Genomic DNA, 22,152 nt, shown 5'->3' with positions numbered 1-22,152 from the left:
TTAGTTTTGTTTGTTATTGATAATTATTTTGTGAACATTCTTTCAAAAATGTATCTATTAGAAATGATTCAGAATCATCAACCAATCAGTTTCCAGCTATAGCGGGCATTAATATACAGTAGATGCCAGCTGGAACATCACGGCTTCACCTGTGAATCAAATTTCCAATCAATTTGCACAAGTACAGGCTTCTTTTTGACTTTCTGCAATTTTAAGACATTAGACAGTAAATACTAAACAAAGACACAATTGGTCCAAATTACTATTGTTATCCACCAAATCAGCCAATCAATATTTTGCATCAACGAAAGCAACCAATCCTGTACCTGCAACTGCCGCGTCAACCAATCACAGCTTGTCAGCTCAACTGGAGTATAGACACAGCATCTTTCAACAACAGCAAAGCAAGACAGTTCACTAATATTGCTCCATTCAGATATCTGGCACTGTAAGCAGCCCCTACAGGTGAAAAAGTTATTTGTTTAATAAAGTATTTTTTTCCTATAATTATGTGGGTAATCCTTTATAAAAAATTGGGATTATTTTCCTAAAACTTTCCTCAGCAGAAGGGTACTCAACAAATCATTATAAGTTCAAGGTAAATGTAGTTTTTAAAGTGTTTTAAAGAAAATAATGAGAAAAATCATTTTCTAATAACAATAGTGCCCGTTGACGAAGGCTCTACCGTGTGTTAGTTGACCTTGAGTTTCATTAGCTCCCTCGCCTTCGGCTTGGAACTCCAGTCACGGTCAACTGACACACGGTAGAGCCTTCATCAACAGGCACTATCACTTAAATACTTTATGTGTTAAATCAGGAAGTCATTTGTGGCATTGTGTGGAAAGTTACTTTGTCTAATTCTAATTTCCTTCCAAAAAGTCAAACTATTTTTCTAGATCTTAATTATTTTTCTATTAATTAAAACACATTAAATGTAAACTAAGAAAATTGGACATTTGCTTTACCACACTAGTTATTTTATATAGGAATATGCAGCTGATTCCACTCATGTGAAAAACTACTGAAAACCTTTAACTGCCACCACTTTTCTGTAAACCCTTAGTACTATGTCATGAGCCAAAACATGTCATTTGAATGGAATTTAATATGTTTTAGGATGTTGTGGCAGTGAGGGCTGCAGGGGTGACGTCAGACCAGGGAAATGAAACACCACCAAATGCACAGGGTTAACCTGAGGCTCTACAGCACTCAGGGTTTTATTTAATGAACAAAATAAATAGTTTAAACAAAACACAATATAAAAGGGCACATTGGCCAAAGTAAAATAACACACACACACACACTAATAATACTTGCTCAAAACGAGTACCTTTGTTCATTTATTTAGTAGCATTCGCTCTCGCTCTCGCTCTTACTCCTGTAACTCTCCTCAACTCTGAGCCCAGAGTGGGTCTTTTATACTGTGGCTGGAGCCTTAATTAAACAAGGCTCCAGCCACATTCCCACGAGCTACTCAGGATGGGGATTCAACCCCATCCATGCCAACCACATTCCACGAGTCCGTCTTTTCGCGGGTCTCAAATGACAGACGGTTTTGTTTGCCTGCACACAAACACATACAATAATAATACTAATAATACAATAACAACAACAATACAAATGAATACATACATACATTAATATGCACATGGGGTGGGCATGCCGTCACAGATGTTTATTAATAGTCATATTTGTAAGTGTAAGAAGCACAAACTATGTTTGAAAGTCTTAGTTGCACAAGAAGGTATTCCGCCCAGAATCAAGTTATTGCACTAAATAGAAGCCATATGTTTTTCCTATAGACTTTTTGACACCACATGTCAAGACTCCCATATTCACAAGCACAAATGAAAAGCAAAGCAGACTTTATATTTAGAATAAGAGTTGCACTAGAGATGGTTATATCATTTATAATTTACAGAAAACATTTACATAATAGTGTATAGAATATACAAGACAGCATAAGTGCCCATTTTTTTTGGTGGAAAAATGTACTATATATTTTCATAAACTTGAGAGGTTTCCTAATCTAAATATAATTGTTAAGATTTTGCTCAAAGCTACTCTGCTTTCTTTTTTAAAAATACATTGTCCTATTTCTTTCCAAGTACCGTTTGATTTAACTTTTTAGCTATGAATTAAGAATTTCTTTGAACAGACAGCATTTTTAATTGGATATGTATTGGCTAGGGACACCATGTCAGGGCTAATATTGTTTGAAAGAATTGATCTTTTTTGTTGGAATGAGTTCTTAAATATGACCACATTTTGAAAAGACAATGGAATAGCCACTCTGGTTTGACTTGTAATAATCATAGAAAAAACTAGAACATGAGAAACATTGGGGATGGATTGAGATACTGTTGGTACTTGTCCTTTTCTAGCACACAGTAAGCAGCAGACCAATGTCTAATTGTTTCCTCCTGTCTGAGTCATCTTTTCCTCAATGTCCATAATGTACATTCTAATCTGTCATTCAAATTCAAAACATTTCAAATGTACAAAAACAGTCAAGTTAGCATAAAGGGTCTAGCCATATAAAGATGTGATAGCTACAAAATAGGCCAAGCTATGCACAAGAAAGGGTCAACCTTGTAAAGTTGTAATGTGATGTAAAAGTTCATTTTTATTGCAGTTGGAACTAGTAGCAACATGAATACAGATGTGGGGGCCAAGTTTGCCAAGTGTGTTGTTTAACTTAGTCACTTTTACTGTACATGTTTACAGGGCTGACCCCTTTTCTAACTTGGCCCCTTTTGTAGAAATCACATAATTTTATGGCTGCACCCTTTATGCTAACTTGATTGTTTTTGTACATGTGAAATGTTTTTGGACAGATGCACATCTTTAAAAATAAATAATACAGAATTATATAATAATAATAATAATAATAATAATAATAATAATAATAATAAATCACTGGGATTTGACCACTGCTATGCCATGCTGTATTGTCAGTTTTCTGTATTATTTTATCTGTCCAAACTTGGCCCCTAATGGCCATGTATGGTTATTATTATGTCATTCAGACAAAAAAAAAAAAATCATGGAAAAACATAATAGTAAGAATGCTCTACAGAGTTCAAACAAATTGCATTCCCTAGTTCATTCTACATAAATATGTTGAGTCTCAAGATCCATCTTCGTTTACAATATACTTTGCCTATTCAACAAGAACAAGAGCAAGATTTGTTCCACCTTTTGACTGCCTATCTCTACTAATATATCAACAGATAGTGATTTTTGTTTTGCATGTGATGTTATGCAAAACATTTATTATTATTATTATTATTATTATTATTATTATTATTATTATTTAATGACCAATTATTATTTTTATTTATTTCCCCCCAATTTGGAGTGTCCAATTATGTTTTTTCTCCTCATTGCAGCGAGTCCACACACAGCACTTTTTGAAGGCGTGTGAACGCGTCCTCCGATCTCACAAGCCAATAGCCAGAATTGCTTTTACGCTGAGCAATCCAGAGCAGTGGTGGGCGGGCTACTGATCCCAGAGAACAGAGATCAGCCCTGCTTTTTATCCACTCTATGTGCTCTGTGTCTGGCCAGTAGTGTTCGCTGTTGCGCGATGAGGAGAAGCGATCCCTGCCGGTTTCCCATCCCCCACCCCAGGGTCCCCAGCAAAAAGTTTGGCCTCTTTGCACAGCCCGGATGAAAACTGGCACAGTCCAAGCTGTGTGACTCATCCTGTGCTCTGTAATCGTATCCCACTAAGCAGTGAATGGCAAAACAACGCAGAATACATTTCAGTGTAGTTCTCAAACTTCACAGACCGATAATAAAAAACAAAACGTTTGCACAGTGGAGCACTGAAACAGGACTGGCTCAGAAAGAATGGAAATACACAAACGGCAATGAACAGTGAGTAAGCAAGATTCGCAAGAAGCAGACTTTTGCTGTCCGGTCAGTGGTTTTGACCGGACACTGTACAAATTCCCTTTAAACCAGATGTCCAGTCGAAAATCGGACAGTTGTCAACCTTAGTGCAGCCATATTCACAAACCTAAGCACTGTTCTAAAGAGTGTTTCTAAACATTCTCTTAGGTTAAACAGCTTTAAAAAAAAATGAGTATAAACTTCTAACACTTTCTAAAACAGGAACTGTAAAATCAATTTAATAAGAAATGTCTTTAAAAAAGCAATTAACAAAATATTCCTTCGAACAGTCCTTAAGACAGATATGGAAAAATAAACCCTATCAACAGAGTACTTTTGATACTTTATAGTTGTCTTCCTGTCTGGGGAAAAACTTTCCAAATGTACACAAGAGGAACAGTGTACTCCATCATGGTAATGAAAGATCTTTCTCTTCATATTTAGAAGGAATTAGTGCTGCAGCGAGATAAATGTGCCGAGAAGCAGATGATGTTTTGTTCCTATTTAAAGGAAGCACTGTGCTGTGCACTTACATTGGAACACAGTGTTTTAAAACTTTTAACAGGAATAAAATCAAAAATACAATTAGTCTGAAAAGCAATGTTTTATAAGAAAAAAAAAACAAAAGCAGAATGTCCAATTGTCACAGATAATCAAATGTAATCAAAAGCTGCAAGAAACTCTCTCAATAAAGTAGACAAGGTATATATTATTTCACAAACATCACTTAACCTCTTCCTCAATACCAGAAATTACTATTCATTATATCTTGCATGTTAAAATTGTGCCACGTTTTAAAATTATGGCACTCCCTCCATTAAGCATACATTAAAGACAACATAATGCACTAAAGAGACACATGTGTAGTGCTAGAGATATTGGTTTGATTCCAAACTTGGAACAAGTTAATAATATTAATGAGTGCAAGTCACGAATCTAGGATCGCATCCTAATACTCTGTGGACAGCTTTTTAAAGCAGTCACGAATTGAAATAGCCGATCTCATCCAGCTGTCAGACAACATAATTGCAGGTTGGTATTGGACCTTAGAATTTGATCAAGAAGGTGATAGAACCAAAACATTGAAATGCAGCTTAAATTCTTCTGTTTTCTCACTATGAAGAGGTAAACTTTGACAGAGACGCATGCAAAAAGACCATTATTATTATTATTTAATTTTTAGCAGACACTATCCAGGATGACTTACAATTGTTACAAGATATCACATTATTTTTACATACAATTACCCATTTATACAGTTGGGTTTTTACTGGAGTAATCTAGATAAAGTACCTTGCTCAAGGGTACAACAGCAGTGTCCCCCACTGGGGACTGAACCCATGACCCTCTGGTCAAGAGTCGAGAGCCCTAACCACTACTCCACACTGCTGCCCCCTGACATAGGAAAGAGTTTGGGTATAAGATACTTTGCTATGAAGTTATGGTGTGACACTCCTTGCTTTAATAATAATACATTTTTTTAAATCCATTACACTAATCAATTTTATTTCCTCTTCTTCTCCTCTTTTGTTGCTCACTTTTTATGTTAATTTAAGATGGAGCCTTTAACTGACTAGATTGCCCATCTCTCCTTCTAAGATCCAACTCTGAGCATTTGCCAACAGTGTCATTTATTCCTGCTGTTTCATTTCACAAATAACAATGCATTCAATTGTACCAAGTTTTTCCCTGTCCTGTGGGCCACCAAGATTGGCTTATTGCTTGACCAGCAGATCTCTGTGTTGTTGGATTTCCTCCATGGCCCATTTACCTGCTTTATATTCAGTCAAATCTGTTCTATTTGGCAAGTTGTCTGGAAGTTGTCTTCTGGTGTGAAACCAATCAAAGCAAAATTGCAACATTTTAGTTCATTTGCAAGAAAATTCTAAATCGGATCATAAACAAACTAGGTATGAAAGGGCCCTTAAATAATGTAAATGTTTATACTTAATAGCCTTTTCTGAAGTAGTTTTTTTTTTATTAGATAGCAATTGTTGTACACAGTCAGCATTCACACATCCAACCCTATAAAAGTTTGACTTCAGTGACGGTTAAACGCGTATGACGCATATTTGATTATTTCATTTTGGCCCGTACCAACCTTTGTCCGTTTTTTCAGGGAACACAATAAAGATACAATATCAAAAATACATCTCTGAAAGGACTAAAAGAAGTAGGCTTCCATTTAGCTGTACTGTACTGGTTTTGGTTTTTTCAACAGAAATATTTTAATTCAGAACAATATGATTCTGAAAATATAACTTGCCAAAAGAAACAACACATGGATTGTAATACAGTACATACTTTTAAATGTAGTACATATTGTAGCAGTATGTAAAATTCCCTGTTAATGACCCAACAGCAAAATGAAATCAAAATGTTACCCATGCACAGAACTGCGGACAGCGTAAAAGGTAATCCAATTTCAATTAAAAAAGATTTAAAAAAACAACAGTTTCCAGAATTAAAACAGTATCCAAAGTCAGTATTCAAAATTGCATAATAAGGCCCTAATATCAGAGTTCACTTGCAAGTGAAAATGCACAAAACAACTAAAGATCACAGATTTAAAAAAATACATCACAGTATCTAAAACTGTTTAATGATTAACTGTTACATTACTGTAGCATGTCTCTTCACTTTGTTTTGGCTGCATTTTCCTCAGGTGAAAAAGCTTTGATGTGCACAAATGCCTTTATGATTTTTTTTTATATATATATAGTTCGCTAGTTGAAGGAAGGCACTGATAATTGCATAGAAATAAGTGACAGAGTTGAGAACAGTTCAGTTTAAATGGGTTTTCTTTATTTTTTTAATCGGCCTACACCACCGGTACATCGAACACCCATGCAAAGCAAAACAAAAAAAAAAAGAAAAGATTTAAATAAAACAAAACCGTGTTCCCCAAAGCCCTATTACAAAACAATTGTATTTAATATCATGTAATCAAAGAAACTACAAAATGATATTGCAAAAGTTTACCAGAAGCCATAATAGTAGTGCAGTATTTCATGTTAGATTTTGAAATGTCTCATTTAACTTTTTTCAGTTGTCTGTTAAGTATATGGAAAACTATGATGTGGTATGTAATTCAATATGTTAACGTAACATTTTTCAGAAGGTTTCATTTGACTTTGTGTAGAATGTGGTTGCCTCGTTTTCCTGTTCTTACATAACTTGCTTGGACGGTACTGTAATTCTCATTGACATTTTTATTTCATTTAAAAAATTTTGCATCAGAGAAGCAGGTGTCACACTTTGTCTCCTGTAGGATTTGATGTCTGTTTCTTCTCTTCCACTCATTCTCTCAATCCATTTACTGAAAAACGTGTAAAAAACAGAACAATGTGGAAATGAATAAAGCTTATCCAGAATTCAAGCAACCTTAACTAGAAGGAGAATAAACTGCAAACAACGACTGCAGCTCAACACAAGACTGCAAGGACTGGCGGTACGAAGTATGGAAGTCATGTTGTACCATCATGACAAACATGGGGTCTGTCATAACTCACCACTTAGAGAACAAGTTAAGTTGATAGTGTGATTATAGTTGATTTATTATTATAATTTTTTAAATGGCAGTTTTTAAATAACTAGTTTAGCAATTGGAGTCGTATAAGTACAAAAAGTGTAATACTAATCTTAAACCCATGATGATGGCTCCCTGTAAACAATAAACAACACGAACATGTCATAAGAGATCTGATCTTACTTGCCATACAAAAAACATCTGTTCTTCGTAAAATTATTCTGATCTCATCCCTTCTTGGTTTATTGATGTACGTGTAACTTTCTACAAAGGACAAGACGTAAAGAATAAAAAAAAAAGAATCACAAAGAAGTTGTTTTGTTTTTTGCTGGAGTACAGAATATCATTGAAAAAGATCTGTTAGGGCTTTACTGGCAGTGTATTAAAGTCTTGGCTCAGAACAGCAGTTATCAGTGGTTGCCAACTAGGTTTCCTTGGGGGTCAACACTGAAAAAACCTGCTGTTTTGCTAGATGGCTGCCAAGGGTCCTATAAATTATACATCAAACAGCCCTCTGTATCTGGTTCTCTTGAGAACAAGGGATTGTTGGAAGAAACAGTATATGAAAAGGTTATGAGCTTCACAGATCTTGGTCATGGTGGAAAAACTAGACTAGAAGTGCCAGTGGGGTGGCACAAAAAGGACATGAGAGAGGGTGAAAGATGAATGATGGAGAGGCAAGGGAGGGGTGGAGAGTTGTGAAGACTACATTTTGGGAAGTAAGGAGTAGGGTTGTAGAAACTGAAGAGAAAAGGATGGCCAACAGTACAGTAGACAGTTGCTGAGAATATGGTGAATCTCCTATTAAATGCATTTGATACAACGTGATTTGCTGGTTTCCCAACGAATATGATTTAATTAAGAAAAGCAGAACAGTGACTGTGAAACTGTGTTTTGATTGTTCAGATCAGACATACTGCAAATATCTGTATATAGTGGTGCATGTATTAACATCGGCAACAATAGATGTGACTATAGGTGTGACTACACGAGTACATGAACAGCAACGTGACTTGCCGAGAAAAGACTAACAAAGATGTCACTGCCCAATCTCGAATCATCCATGACATATAGGCAGCCATTTTCAAAGAAGCGTCATTAGCTTCTGAGGAATTCGAAGCTTTTACAATTTCAGCATTTCTAACAAACATTACCAGCTTAGACAAATCGGAAATGCTGATCAAACCCCCATATTTTTCGACATGCCAAGCAATACCACAGTTCACAAATTGGGAGAAAAACAGGTTTGAGTATACACGACTGCAAATGAGCAGCAGCACATAACTGTAATGCTCCGTGCGATAGCAGACGGCCGCAAACTACCTCCATATACGTAATTGAGGTTATTTATTTGATGTTTTATTGTTTCCTCAAATTGAGGGTGGGACATTTGGGCTGCGTCTTAAATTCGAGGGCGTTTTAAATTCAAAGGAATATGGTAGTTTACCAGACAAGAATGATACCCAAAACAACCCAGTAAAACAAACAAAACACAGGGATTCATTTTAGCAAGCTCCTGACCCCATCATTTGAAACCATTGTAACAGGGATATAACAAGTGTAAAGCAATACAAGCAGCCCTAACAGAGAGCCAAGCGTCTTGTACTGTATATTATGGTGAGTCTGATGCTGCAATGAGTTAAGATGCTGATACTTTATTGTATATCAGAGATATGTTTTAGTGCTACATATCATTGTGTGTCATGTTAATTGCAAGTTTACAATGATCCTCTAAAACCTCATTGCAAATTAAACAGTGTATATATGGGAATTATGGTCTAAAAACATTTTCAATGCACTTAAACTTTAAAAATGGTAGGTCATGAAATAATAGTTTGTTACAAAAGGAAATGTATTATGCTTATTCCATGCTGAAAATAAGGAAGTGGAAAATTGGTTAGCAGACGACATTTTGGTTACACAAGATAAGCTTTTACGGAAACAGCCTAGAAGTCAGTAAACTTCAAGATTATCCTTTAAAATGGTAAATTTTCACATCTTTGAAAATCAAGTCAATAACATAAGCCTAAGCACAAACTGAAGCCTGCTGTACAACACATCTTCTGGAAAGATTCATGGGAGGTTCTCCTGCAAAGCTGTATGGCCTCCAGTTTAGAAATGTGGGGTTTGACTAGACCCAGCCATATAGAATATCCCAAGTATTTTGCTTTTTCTAAGCCGATAGCACACTTGCTGGGGTTTGCAGTTAATCCTGAAGTTCTAGTAGAATTTAATACCACTTCCACCTTGCACAAATGTAATTCCAAGTGTCACTTTGAGCACTACTTTGGTTCTTGATCTGAGAACCCAGGGGAGGCTAACAGGGAGATATATAGATGTTTCAAACCTTAAAGTGCATAGTTTGTGTACTGGTTTACAGTGTGATGCTTTTAGATCACTTTAATCAAGAATAAATCACACAGACCCATTCAAGGAAGGAAGGGTTTTAGGGTCGCACGTGACACCAGTCTCTATGGATTCTCAATAGCCGGTTCTTTGGAATGTGTTTCTTTGCTGTTGCTTCATGTAATCCAAATGGTAACACTGCATATCGAAATAAGCCGTGTGGGGTAGAAAAAGCTGTCTTTTCCCTGGCTCACCTAGTAAGGGGAACCTGCCAATAACCTATATAATCGTCAAATCTATGGTGGTGAGGTAACCTAGCCTTTCTATAAATTCGTCCACCCTAGACACTGGGTAAGTATCAAACTGGACACACTGTTCTGCTTCCGATAGTCATTACAGAAGCGGATACTCCCATCAAGCTTTGCTACAAGCACGATGGGACTTGACCATTTGCTATGCAACCCCTCTATCACCCTAAGTTTGAGCATCTTTTCAACCTCTAGGTTAATGGCTTCCATTCTAGCCTCTAGTACCCTATAAGGTTTTAAAATGCACCTTTTTCCCTGGCACAGTGTCAATATCAGGTTCTATGATATGGTTTTTTCCTGGTACCGTAGAGAACACATCCCTGTGCTTATACACAAATTACCGTACCTCCCGTTTCTGATTTTCAGACTGTATCTGCTATTTTCACGCTATGGCCCGGCTCTCTTCCTCTAGACAGAGAAAACGGTTTTACGGCTGCTGGAGCACCCCTATCTTTCCATGCTTTGAGTAAATTTACATGGTAGATTTTCTCTGGCTTTCATCTACCTGGTTGACTTGCTTTATAATTGACTTCCTCCACGTCTCAATTATCACATATGGCCCATGCCAAGTAGCTAGGAATTTGCTTTCAACACCCTATCACCAGGCTGAAACACTCTTACTGCTGCGGACTGATCATACAAGCTCCTCTGAGCCTCCTGAGCCTGTCTCATATGCTCCCTTACAATTGGCAGCCTCAGTGTGATCTTGCATTTGTGTCACGTGTTCAATAGCACTTTGGTAAGGGGTGGGCTCTTATTCCCAAACCTCTTTTGATATATCCTTTGCTCCTTTACTTTGCGCTAAACTGCAGTTTTGGGACGTGGGTCTACTAATTCAAACATTGTGTATGCATATAAGCTTTTTTTGCACATGCATGGTTATATAGATATATCTTATTCTTTCATTTTTATATAGTAAGTCTTTCCTCTTGTTAATATAATGTAATAAAGCACCTAACATATAAAAGAAACAAAAACAAAATGTATTTATTGCCACTGTTATTTAATATAGACTATTAATATAGATATATATATATATATATATATTATTTTTTTTGTGGTTTCTTTTATATTGTACAGTGCTTTAATTTAATTTAAAGTAACTAAAAGCCCAGAAACATTTAAACAGGAAGTTTCACATACAAACAGCTAGTTGAATCTACGCCATTGAGAGGAATATGTAAAATATCAAGCACAAACCAAAGTCATAAATCAGAAAAAAATTATCATAAATCAAGGGTAAGCGCGAAACTTCAATATTATAATGAGATCCGTACATTTGCATGCAAAAGTAGTTTGAAACAAAAAGTCTTAACTAAACTACGGCAGCAGAGAGTTACAGGAGTCAAAATGACTTTAGTACATCGCGGGTAGGTCTATGAAGTCACAAAAACCTATGAAAAGTCAAGATACGAAAGAAAAATCAATGACACATAGAGCCCTATAACTTTAACCTGCTAGATTGAGAAAAGGCCTTCTTATTTGTAAAAAGAAAACCTAATTTGAATACCAATTTATCAATACTGTAATCAAAAGTGAGCTGCTCATCAATCCATACAACCAAGTATTTATCAAAAGAAACTTTTTTCTAGATTTACTGTTTCTAAATCTTGTGCAAGCATAAACTGGCCTGTTATGTCACTTGCCACATAGCAGCTAGTTCTGTCGATCACCTGGGAGAGCTTGTTGGATGATGTTTTGTTTGACAAAATGTACGGCATTGATAAACAACGTGATTGCATCTGCATGTTCTCAAACCTCAAAGATATCTGTGAGTCTCAATATTCATTAGTTATAAGTACCGTTGCTACCCTGAAACAACTTTGTGTTGTTGTATGTTATTTCAGCACTTCCTTAAAGAACATGTTATGCATGTTTTTAGGATTAGTCAGGTTGGCAGGCGCAACAGTACTGCTTCAGTTTCTTGACAGTGTTAATTTAATTTTAACAAGTGCATTAGAATTGGAACTGATGTTTGCAATGCAATGGTTGGGAAGAACAAATCTGTGTACACAAATCTGCACCAAAAAAATGAGAATCTTATTTTCCTTAGGTGTATGTCACTCCATTTAAATATGTGCTAGCAAAGCTGTAGACTGCTTTTGAGTTTTTAGTGTCTCATTCATATAGCTGTGTGACAGGGTAGCCTTGCGGGCCCAGATGTTATTGGCAGGCAAAGAGACTCAGAGGCAAGGAAACTGCAGTTAAAGCGCTTCTGCGCAGTTTAATGAACAAAAGGAAATCAAAAAGTTCAACAAAACACTGCTCACAGAGCAAAAATAAAACAGTTAAACAAAAACAAAACTTTTACACTAAAACAATCACAAAATAACTGGCGCAAGGGCCAAAACAAACGGTTTAAACAAAATGCAAAAATGTAGGCTGGGCATTAGCCTTCACTACCTTTTTCTTTTCCAAAAAATAAACAGCGCACAAACAAACACTCACCCAAAACACCTCCCCCAAACAAAGGCTTTATCCCTTTTTTATACCATGTGGCTGGAGCCTAATTACAATTACTCAATTAGCTCCAGCCACATTCTCACATGTATTTTGGCAGGGATAGGAAATTAACCCCATCCCTGCCAACCACCACCAAATCACCACACAACAATAATATTATTATTTACAGGCAGGGCCCTGCCCTGCCACAAGCTGGTTTTCCCACAGTGCCTAAAGACGTTGGGAATATGCAAAGATATACAAGCTCATTAACAATGAGGAAGATCCGTTAAAGCTTGTTCAGTTATCAGGCACTAGATGGCTTTCCATTTATGAATGCTGTTTCCAAATACTACATCAGTGGAATGCGCTTTAGTTACCTTTTCAACTGAGCAAGGATAAAAAACGCTGCTATGCTGCTGACGTAGAACACGACAGTTACATCTGCTGAACCCGAATGGCCACGAATAGGTAAGTAAAATTCTAATGTTTCTGTAATATCATTCTAAGATCTTGCAAAGTCATTGTAAACACCATTTGTAATGTAATGCACGTGTAATCTGTAATATTTTAATATGAATGTGTTTTCTGTGTCATCGTCACAAGAGATACGTTCATTTTATTTGTCATGTTTACTTTGGATAAAAGTGCTTTCTAGTTACCTGTACAGTTAGAACATAAGAACATAAGAAAGTTTGGTTTGGTTGTTAGTAGCTTATTGATCCCAGAATCTCATCAAGCAGCTTCTTGAAGGATCCCAGGGTGTCAGCTTCAACAACATTACTGGGGAGTTGGTTCCAGACCCTCACAATTCTCTGTGTAAAAATGTTATTATTTTCTGTTCTGAATGCCCCTTTATCCAATCTCCATTTGTGATCCCTGGTCCTTGTTTCTTTTTTCAGGTCAAAAAAGTCCCCTGGGTCGACATTATCTATACCTTTTAGGTTTTGGAATGCTTGAATCAGATCACAGCGCAGTCTTCTTTGCTCAAGACTGAATAGATTCAATTCTTTTAGCCTGTCAGCATACAACATGCCTTTTAAACCCGGGATAATTATGGTTGCTCTTCTTTGCACTCTTTTTAGAGCAGCAATATCCTTTTTGCAATGAGGTGACCAGAACTGAACACAATATTCTACAGTGATTTTATTACACTGAATTAAAAAGAAAGATGACAAACAACTGACATGTTGGTATCCCCCCCAATACATTTGTCACAATAGTCTTTCCCAATTCTCACTCAGGCAGGGATAGATACTGTATGTTTAAGTTTAAACAACTGATGCATCCACCGATGCAATAAACGTCAAAACAACTTGAGGTTTATGGTTGACTGTAAAATAATAACACACACATGTTGCAAGCATGATTCCAAGGTGGTATTTCTGCAGCCTGATATAATCAAGAAAGATCTGGGGCTGGTTGCTCATTTGAAGACAGTCTTGCCACTGAGCTATAGCTCATGGTGCTAGTGGACACTGTGCTGTAGAAGATACAGCCCTTTAGATGAGATATGAAACCAAGGTTCTGTCTACACATGGACAGTAAAGATCCCTTGACATGTTTTCCAAAAACAGGGATGTTACCTTTATATCATATCCAAAGTCAATAAAACTAACCCCACTTAATTATTCTAAATTTCCATTTTTTTTTTCTCTCCCTGTTTCCCCAGGGCACCAGTGTAAATGATTATCTGTTCTCAGCTGGTCATATCTCAAATATTGGAGATCCTGTAAGAACGAGAAGCCTTTTATAATGCCTATACCACACTGAGATACCGTAGCTTGGGTGCTGTTTACTTTAGTTGTTTTTTATTTAAACCGTTTCTTTTATTCCTGTCATTGAATAAAAGTGAGCAGCATCGCTGAACTGCAGTCTGCCGACTCTGGGTTTGTTATTTGTGCTGCGGACCAGCCATGGCCGTAACACTACCTTACCAAAGGGTCATTAGCCTGCCTTTCATAGAAATGAGATGAGGTTTTCAAAACTGTAATGAGAAATGTCAGTTTTAACAGAAACAGATGCAGTATGTTTGACAGAAAGATTTCTTTCCTGGCAATAAAACTTAAACTAATGTCAGATCATTTTACAGTTTTACTTCCAAACCTTCAATGTTTATGTTTTAGGGGTTAAAGAAATATCTATTTGCAATCCTTACGAAGATTGTCCAACCAGCTGCTTCCCTAGTGATTGACAAGCTTTGCCGCCAGTATAATGCTTTGACCCCGAAGACACTCATGGGGTGAAATTACCTAGAAAGTAAAGCATTAACAGTCTATCTGCTAGGCAAGGAAAGTAAAAGAAAACTGTGAACTTTCTTTAATATAGTGTAGTACCAGATGTCAGGTCTTAAAATATAAGTGCATGCTTGCTTCAAAACTGTACATTTGAAACCTATATAGTGAATGAAAGTTCAGGATTCAAGACTACTTTAAACCTAAATATGTGTCACACATTACTCATATGTTCTACTATTGTCTACACACACACATATATATATATATATATATAAAAGCAGTTACATTCAGGGCCCATGCACACCCTTCATGACAGCCCTGTCAACCTCTCTCTTGCTCTTCCTGTATCCCTCAATCCTACCGCATGCAGAAGCTTATGTGTGGTTTTAGTGTTCAGTTAATTTAAATGATACACCAGCATGTGTATGTTGCCTCAACCTCATAAGGCACTTGGGCTTTGAATTGCATTTATTTTCTGAATTTTCTTTAAGCACTCCTTTTCCCAAACAATCACTTACAGAAATTAACACATGGGATTTCCCAGGGGATTTCCTACTCAGAAATCTTTAAACCACACAAAATATCAGTTTACGTGGTTTTTTAAATTTGCAGATTTCCATGGGAAAAAGAAGGAATTGGAAATGCCCTTGAGGATTTTATTAAATTATTTATTTTAATAGAAACCCTGCAAGTGACTCTTTCCAAATTTTCAATATGTAACATCTGACTTAGAGTCCTGAAGTGTATAAATAGATATTGAATTCAAATAAAAAGCAATGAAAACTGGGCAGTGTTACTGTCCTCAGATTTTAAAATATGACAAATATTACAATAATTTTTATTCCAGCTAATTGGCAATAACCTGGAAAGCACTGGCTAGTTTCCATAGAGATTTTCTCCCCATGTAATATAGTGACATACCCTCCCTATGGGTATACAATACACCATATGTAAACCATGATATGGGACAACCCAACGGTCAATCAGATGGATGCAAAGCACAGACATCTCTACATAACATGAAGCATTTGGTGCAGCAACGAATACCAATGACCAAGTGTCAAATCTCTACGGAAATTAACCTTTCAATGACTATTTTACACTTTGACAAGGTGAGTGGTCCCCCGTCTCATATTACAGTGGCACGGGTTAGTAATGGCGTTTCTAAACCTGTGATGCTGGTTAAACTTATATTATATGGTGGGGTGACACATAAACAGATGAGAATTGCTGGAGAAAAGCCTGGGACAAAGAGTCCTCCCTTCTAAATCTGTAAACACAGTACAATTTATTGTGGAATAATGAAGAAAAATGCCTAATGTAATTGATAGCAAGTATGGAAATGTATTGTTATGAACTTTTTTAATCCATTACGCACCCAGACTCTCATGATGAATATGTCTGGGTCTGATCAAATAGACATGTAGATATCTCATATATTGATTGGGGGAATAGATTATTACCCCCAATTGTCAAAACCGGAACAGTCTATACATATGAGAGTAGAGAGTGACAGGAAGAGAGTAGGACTGCTTAAACAGATTGAGCATTCTCTAATTTAATGAGCTTCACTAAACTGTGTATAAAGTATTTTGTGAAGAGTTAGGACTGCCATGCTGTATTGTATATCCTGTATCATGGTTAGTGGTTACCAAGTCTAAAATATTGAAAATGTTCTTAACTGAAATGCTGAAATAATGTTTTTAACACTGGACTGGGTATATGAATTGAAATGGTTATATAAACACACTGCAGCCTTCGGCTTTAAATTAAATGGCACACAGCTCCTGACAGAAATGCTTTCAACATATCAGAAATGCAATTACTGAGTTTTGTTTTACAATAAAGCCTAGGTGGCTACAATTACAAATCAGGTAGATGACTGAACATATTTTCAGGTGAATCTAAATACTCGTTGTCACTGTAGTGTAGAAATGAATCCTCAAACAATAAGTTTATGTTTATATATATATATATATATATATTGTAACAAACTGGCGGGGTACCCTGCGGGATACTCCTTTCCGCTGCTTCCACCGACTGGCACAGACACGTAGAACTTTCAGGCAAGTAACTTTTATTTACAATATTCAGACACCAACAGACTCTTTATATCACTTGTTGCCCTGTACGGGTCACTAACTGTCTCACTTCTTCGCCCCTCTCTAACTACTTCAGAATACCAGGTCCTACAGGTCGAAGCCTGTACAAGTCCTCCCCATGGGAAGGGGTCAGCGTAGGCTCTCCCAGCGGTAGGAGCTTTGTATTCCAAGTAGTCAGACGGCTCCCTCGGCTGGTGTATTCCTGCAACACGGGTAGGTATCCACAGACTCCCCACTTGCTGCAGTCTCTCTGCAACACAGGTAAGGCCAGCGCCGACTCCCTCTGCTGGAGTCTCGCTGCAACACAGGTAAGGACAGCGCCGACTCCCTCTGCTGGAGTCTCGCTGCAACACAGGTAAGGACAGCGCCGACTCCCTCTGCTGGAGTCTCGCTGCAACACAGGTAAGGACAGCGCCGACTTCCTCTGCTGGAGTCTCGCTGCAACACAGGTAAGGACAGCGCCGACTCCCTCTGCTGGAGTCTCGCTGCAACACAGGTAAGGACAGCGCCGACTCCCTCTGTTGGAGTCTCGCTGCACCACAGGTAAGGACAGCGCCGACTCCCTCTGCTGAAGTCTCGCTGTAACACAGGTAAGAACAAAGGGAAGACTCTCGGCTGGAGTATGGAACGAGCCCCTCTGAATAAGGGCTCCTGGAAGGCCACTCCTGTGACCCACCTCCAGAGAGACGTGCCCAACAGCGTTAATGAATAATATCCAGACTGTGGGGAAGGACCCCGGCAGCCAATGTCCTGGTAGATTCCAGAACACACCTGTATATAATGTGGTTATTGTATGTCTCACAATAAACTGCGTCCTGCAAACCAAACTGTTGCCTCAGTCCACTTTCTTTTTCTTTTATTTTTTTTCCTTTTATTTCTACCCGCTGCTCCTGCAGCGCGTGCACACACAATTCCCTTCAGGTCCCGGGTATTCCACACAATCTCTCAGACGGCCGCTGTGACAGTGCCCAACCGTCACGGAAGCTGCAGGACTGCTTTACTTGACACTGTGGAGCGGCGTTTGTACCAGCGTTTCATAAAAACAAATTACACTCGTCAAAACAAAAGGCTACCTCACCAAGAGGAAAACACTCACAGTTTAACAAAACAAAAACTCTTATTCACCAACAAAACGTTCACTTTACCTTACGAAGCTTTGTAACACTCTCTTTATTTTCTAGGTACTTTTCTGCAGGACAATCCGGCGGTGCTCCCCACAATCACCCCCGTCCTGTCCTACCCTACTTCCTTATATACCCCAGGAACCCCGCCCTATTCATTAGTGCTCAGGTTCCTGGGTGCTGTTTGTTTCTTTTTTCCAGTGGCGCCGCCATTTCTTAAAGGCGACGCTACTCTTTCTTACAATATATATATATATATATATATATATATATATATATATATATATATATATATATATATATACACAGATGTGCTCAAATTTGTTGGTACCCTTACAGCTCATTGAAATAATGCTTCATTCCTCCTAAAAAGTGATGAAATTAAAAGCTATTTTATCATGTATACTTGCATGCCTTTGGTATGTCATAGAATAAAGCAAAGAAGCTGTGAAAAGAGATTAATTATTGCTTATTCTACAAAGACATTCTGAAATGGCCTGGACACATTTGTTGGTACCCCTTAGAAAAGATAATAAATAATTGGATTATAGTGATATTTCAAACTAATTAGTGTCTATAATTAGTATCACACATGTCTCCAATCTTGTAATCAGTCATTCAGCCTATTTAAATGGAGAAAAGTAGTCACTGTGCTGTTTGGTATCATTGTGTGCACCACACTGAACATGGACCAGAGAAAGCAAAGGAGAGAGTTGTCTGAGGAGATCAGAAAGAAAATAATAGACAAGCATGGTAAAGGCAAACGCTACAAGACCATCTCCAAGCAGCTTGATGTTCCTGTGACAACAGTTGCAAATATTATTAAGAAGTTTAAGGTCCATGGAACTGTAGCCAACCTCCCTGGGCGCGGCCACAAGAGGAAAATCGACCCCAGATTGAACAGAAGGATAGTGCGAATGGTAGAAAAAGAACCAAGGATAACTGCCAAAGAGATACAAGCTGAACTCCAAGGTGAAGGTACGTCAGTTTCTGATCGCACCATCCATCGCTTTTTGAGCGAAAGTGGGCTCCATGGAAGAAGACCTAGGAGGACTCCACTTTTGAAAGAAAAACATAAAAAAGCCAGACTGGAATTTGCTAAAATGCATATTGACAAGCCACAATCCTTCTGGGAGAATGTCCTTTGGACAGATGAGTCAAAACTGGAGCTTTTTGGCAAGTCACATCAGCTCTATGTTCACAGACGAAAAAATGAAGCTTTCAAAGAAAAGAACACCATACCTACAGTGAAACATGGAGGAGGCTCGGTTATGTTTTGGGCCTGCTTTGCTGCGCCTGGCACAGGGTGCCTTGAATCTGTGCAGGGCACAATGAAATCTCAAGACTATCAAGGCATTCTGGAGCGAAACGTACTGCCCGGTGTCAGAAAGCTCTGTCTCAGTCGTAGGTCATGGGTCCTCCAACAGGATAATGACCCAAAACACACAGCTAAAAGCACCCAAGAATGGATAAGAACAAAACATTGGACTATTCTGAAGTGGCCTTCTATGAGCCCTGATCTGAATCCTATCAAACATCTATGGAAAGAGCTGAAACTTGCAGTCTGGAGAAGGCACCCATCAAACCTGAGACAGCTGGAGCAGTTTGCTCAGGAAGAGTGGGCCAAACTACCTGTTAACAGGTGCAGAAGTCTCATTGAGAGCTATAGAAAACGTTTGATTGCAGTGATTGCCTCTAAAGGTTGTGCAACAAAATATTAGGTTAGCGGTCCCATCATTTTTGTCCATGCCATTTTCATTTGTTTTCTTATTTACAATATTATGTTGAATAAAAAATCAAAAGCAAAGTCTGATTTCTATTAAATATGGAATAAACAATGGTGGATGCCAATTACTTTTGTCAGTTTCAAGTTATTTCAGAGAAAATTGTGCATTCTTCGTTTTTTGTGGAGGGGTACCAACAAATTTGAGCACATCTGTATATATATATATATATATATATATATATATATATATATATATAGTGATATGTAGTTGGACGCCTCAGTTTGGAATTTTACAGAAGGTCTCACTGTCCTGCAAAAAAAATCGGTTGGCACGGGACTAAATTTCACCGATGTCGGTAAAAATTCTGAATCCACCTGTTTATGTGGTGATTTTTAGTCCTGTGTGCATCGATCTTAAAGATGAGTTTCAGCTCTTTTTTATGTTGAAGGAAAAATATGTATAAAAAGTTATTATACAACAGGCAGCAACATCTTAAGCTTTATGGTAATTGTGTAATTACAAATGTCTTACATATGTAAAATACAGTTACACATTAATGTGTAATTATTATTATTATTATTATTATTATTTATTTCTTAGCAGACGCCCTTATCCAGGGCGACAATTCAAATGTTAATTCAAATGTTATCCTGTCAGTTTTCTATTAAGTCTAATTTTTGAGAATTTTGCAAGGTTTGATTTTAATTCTACAAGTGGTAGTTTGGATAACGTTGATAGCATTAATCAAATTAAATAAAACGGCTCATTTCATTTCTTGGATGGAGCTTTCTTTAAAATGTCTGGCCTGAATTAGTGAAAAAAAGTAGAAATCCAGCACTGCGGGGACCAGCCAATTGGCTTTTGTTAACAATAGACATGGAAACCAGCATGGTTAAAACAAGAACTATGGAATTCCAGCTGATCATTTCTCAAAACAGGTAACGTTTTCCAGTTTTAATATTATTTAACAGGGTGTAGTATGTGGAAATAAGTATAAAGAAAAAGACACAACTGTAATTGAATCCTACAGTGATGAAAGTCATCTAAAAAAGTGCCTGAACTTTATAGTGACTGACTGACCTGAGCATAAGCAAGATCAAGTCATAAGTTCCAGTTCAAGACCTTGAGAAACTAAAGTTTCTGGAAAGGATACCTTGCAGAATGAGGACTGAATCCTGGTGTCCAGGTTAAACTTCAGTTATAAATTTCTGATTGCATACTGCTTTGGAATCAGGGAATAATGGAACATACACAATGCATACCTGGTAATTTAGAATTTATCGTGGCTAAACCAGACCTCTACATTTAGGCATGTTGAAGGGGAAGGGAAAACCAATGTAATTAGGACACAACAAAGATGTGAAAAGGACATCATTTTATCTGGGAACCACATTGGAATAGGAACTCTTATTTGGTAATCGCTGAAGCTGGAGGATGGCTGTGCATAGTTGAACTATAGATGAAAAATAGATTTATGGAAATCATTTTGTAAGAAACATTTATATTATCAATGGATGAGATGTCATTTTTTTCAGATGATTTTTTCCCCATATGTTGCTATTACAATGTAAAGGTCATCATCTTCTGATTAAGAGAAGCACTAGTGTTGTAATTAGGGTATTAAGAATAAACCCACATACTGTAATAAACATTTTATAAGGAACTCTTATAAGAGCACTTTAATCAACTAAAAACAATATACCATAGTCACAGTAGTCTAGATTCTCAAAACTATTTACTCCAAATTACCATCAGTGCATTTTTTTTTCTGAAAGGAAATAAAGCACCCATTCTAAAACCAATAATAAACAATGAAAGACTGCTTTCAAGCAACATCTTGTTCTTTATTTCTGATTTGATACATTTATTCTTTGTTTCTGAATTGATACATTCAGGGCAGCAGTGTGGAGTAGTGGTTAGGGCTCTAGACTCTTGACCGGAGGGTTGTGGGTTCAATCCCAGGTGGGGACACTGTTGCTGTACCCTTTAGCAAGGTACTTTACCTAGATTGCTCCAGTAAAAACCCACCTGTACAAATGGGTAATTGTATGTAAAAAAAATAATAATATGATATTTGTATGATGTGATATCTTGTAACAATTGTAAGTTGCCCTGGATAAGGGTGTCTGCTAAGAAATATATAATAATTTACTGAATGTGGTTTTCCTTTCCTAATAACATTTTGTTATAACACACTATTCTTATAATAGATCTGACAAACTACATTTCATTTAAATAGTTAAGTGCCATGTTTACTCCACTCCACTGATTCTCAAAGATATTCTGTATTACACCAGATACTCCACTCCACTGATTCTCAAAGTTATTCTGTATTACATCAGATACTCCACTCCACTGATTCTCAAATATATTCTGTATTACATCAGATACTCCACTCCACTGATTCTCAAAGATATTCTGTATTACATCAGATACTCCACTC

This window comes from Acipenser ruthenus, chromosome 7 (genome assembly GCF_902713425.1).
Source record: "Acipenser ruthenus chromosome 7, fAciRut3.2 maternal haplotype, whole genome shotgun sequence".
Lineage (NCBI taxonomy): Eukaryota > Metazoa > Chordata > Actinopteri > Acipenseriformes > Acipenseridae > Acipenser > Acipenser ruthenus.
This window is presented reverse-complemented; position numbering follows the sequence as displayed.